At 45.4% G+C, this 3,224-nt stretch overlaps 1 protein-coding gene across 1 annotated transcript in view; it reads right to left on the reverse strand.

The window, feature by feature from the left end:
* LOC122086276 (adenylosuccinate lyase-like) overlaps positions 1 to 3,224 on the reverse strand; it is a 67,502-nt gene that overhangs the window by 41,965 nt on the left and 22,313 nt on the right. The window lies entirely within an intron of this gene.

Consider the following 3,224-nt stretch of genomic DNA (forward strand, 5'->3'; position numbering starts at 1 on the left):
TTGATCACCTGAAGAGATTTTTAGGCATAATTGGAATAATTTTGACCGTGAGGATTGAGCTGCCAAAAGAGATTTTGAAAAGCAACCTCAGTTTTATGGGCTGGAAGATTTATGCAGTCCATAGAAAATAAAAAGAAAAACAAGTATTCTGAAGCCAAATGCTCTTGGATGGGCAGTTGAATAGGGAGAGAAAGAATTTTTTCTCCTTCATATTGAATGTAGTCTATCACTTTGAGGTCATGAGAACCTTGTGAATTGATATAAATTCTGGCATGCATCTCTGAGGAGAGTGGCACGGCCAAACATCATCCCAGAAGCGAATCAGCTTACCATTGCCCAACCAAAGTGACGCCCAAGTTCTGCCTGAAAGTCTCTCTGTACCAAATAAGACCTTTCTAGATAAAGGATATTTAAGAGGTGGGTTGGTCAATCCATTTTTGCCATTGGAGAGGTACTTAGCAGCCAAATATGAGCACCATGGCTTTTTCTTTTCCTTTGGAAATCTCCATAGCCACTTCATAAGAAGGGCTGGCTTGGTTGAAGTCCACCTCCTTCGTTAAGGTGATTGAATAAATCAAGACCATAAAAAATAAAATCTTTATTGTATGGGATGTTAGTAAGGATGAACATGACGAGGTCTTATTGCAAGACTTACTGTTTTTTTATGAAAATTGAAATTCAAACATATCTATCTCAATCTTGTGGCAATTTCCTCTTCAAATCACATCAAGATGAACTTTGAAGGAGTAGGGAAGGCAACTCTGGGAATTCGGATTATGGTGGGGTCATAAGAGATGGCAATGGTGCTGTCATGTGGAATTTTTCTGGTCTCCTCTAGGGATCAAAGATGCAACCTTTGCAGAAGATTTCATACCTGCATGGCCATAGTTTTGTCCAAACTATTGAATCTTTTCAAGTCATCAAAAAAAAAAAATTTTTTAACATGATTCGATGGGCGAATGGTAATGATCAAGAACCTTGGCGCCTATGCTTTATCCTGATAAAACATTTCTCAATATTTTGATAGTTCTTCTTCATCATGTGAAGAGGGAAGCGACTCATTTAGCTGACCGTCAGGCTAACTTGGGTGTTAGGCTGCAGTCTTGTAGTCAGTGGATGGGAGGTCTTCCATTCCAGAAGAGATTGTAATTTCACTCTTTCCCCCACTTCTCATCTCTCTGTGGGACTTGTTCCCTCTTCTTATCAGCGCTTTATAGATAGGCATTTTCAAAATTCGGTTTAAGGTCCCACCTTACCTTTCAAAAAAAAAAGTAGCCAGGAGCTCTCACAAATAGTTTTTTAGTACCAAGGATAAAAGCTAGCTGGATAAACAAGACAGGGATCGCCCGCTCGGCAATGCTACCTTGGGGAGGAGACAAAACACTTTCATTTAATGTTTTGATTGAAACTCCAATTCAAAAGCTTTATCTATATATGAACAAGATAACTATGGAAGAGTTGGTGAACATTGTTCTGACTCATAGCTCTAAGATGACTAGCATGAATGAGCCAGCTTCAACACCACCTAGACTCAACATCATAGACAGACTTACACTGACCTCAACATAAAAGGATGAGCCTGGTCTGTCTATTTGTACGCATTGGCTTAACTCACTCCTAACCTCCCGTCACACTGCCAAGGACACATAATGATAACTGCCTGGTAAGGGCAGCGGAGGTTTGATAAGAAAGAGTTTGGGAGTGTCCCGCTTTGTTAACAAACATCGAGTTTGGAGTCGGGGCAGCATGGATACGAGACTATTGAAGTCAAGTTTGGAATCATTGTGGTTTTCTATCTGCAGATTACCTAATGTTCAAATCACCAAGGCCTTTCAGCAATTCGACGCGCCCCCCTAAGCGTCACGCTTCACCTACCTGACCTCAGAGAGAATAGAATGAGTCGCCCTAGACGGAATGAATTGCTCTGTAGGATAGTAGGGCGTCTAGGTTAGTGCGATTTGGCTAGCTGAATCGCCCAGCGAACAAATCGCCTCCTTGCTGTCAACAAAAGAAAAGCGGACCCGCGCGTCTTCGATCTTGCAAAGCAGTTTTTAGGAATTTATATATCAACCAGGTCAACTGACGCCAGCATCACCACTACGGAAACGAAATTTCCTTAGTCCTTTTTCTGTGAAACAAAGCCAAGCCTTTTCCGCGTTCCATCCCGCGTTTCCCTGCTTTAGACTCTTTTTTATTAGCCCAGTCATGAACCAGCCTGGTTGGAGCCATGGTCTACCCAGCAGTGCTTCATATCCTCCTTGCTCTTTGTCTAAGATTGGACTAAAGGTACCGCATCCTTTTTTGTTGTTTTTCTTTTGGCTAAGGAGCCCGTAGGTTGTACGCCAGCCATACGTAGCTTGAACTGTGATGGCCACAATGCTTAGCTATTGCCGATTCCCAAGACGCCTTTGGTTGAATGTTCACACCTGATCCACCGTCTGCACTTCCTACATTCACTCCCGGAAATTCAAAAAGGAAAACAGGAATTGTCACCTCCCGGTCTGATGTAGTCAGCCTCACGGTGTGCCTGACTGGCGAGTCTGCCGTCTCCACGGCTTTCCCTTTTGCGGGCTGCTCTTCAAAAAGGCCTTAGAGTGCCGATCTTCGCTTGGGCCGGCTCCGAGGCTCTACCCTGGCTTTTCATTGGTTCCTCCCAGGGGCCCTTTATCGTATCGCGCGCGCATCTTCAAGCAATCGGGGGGGGGGCGCCGAGTACATAGACGAGGCGGTCCCGGGAATGAAAGCCCATTCCCTCGTGCTCTGGAACTCCTTTACTTCGGTGGAACAAAAAAGGTTCCATCTTGTGAAACCGTAGCGTAGGCGAAACCTGGCAGCCCGCCCAGAGTTTGACCTTCTCCGGTCCTGGAAGCAGCTATCTGCTCCCTTCCCCCAGCGAAGCCAAAAAACGTGAGCGCCTAGCCCAGCAAGAAAAGGCCTATCGCTATATAAAGACGATCTGTATCTCAACCTAAAGAAGCAAGGGTGCTCTACGATCAGCTATATACAACGGCTAGCGCGCCAGAACAAGGCGAGCCAAAGGCTCGCTTTCGCCCCGCAGAGAGTCAGGCGCGCGCCAGAACCAAGCTGAAAAACTACAGCGCGCGCGTTAGCGCAACGGTGCTCTACGATCCGCTTTACTCCGCCCAAGTGCTTGCTGGATTCGCGCCCTAGCTGATCTACGACCATCCTGAGCGCTGACCTTCTTCTTCTTCATATGTCTTTTT

This window comes from Macadamia integrifolia, chromosome 8 (assembly GCF_013358625.1).
Source record: "Macadamia integrifolia cultivar HAES 741 chromosome 8, SCU_Mint_v3, whole genome shotgun sequence".
NCBI lineage: Eukaryota > Viridiplantae > Streptophyta > Magnoliopsida > Proteales > Proteaceae > Macadamia > Macadamia integrifolia.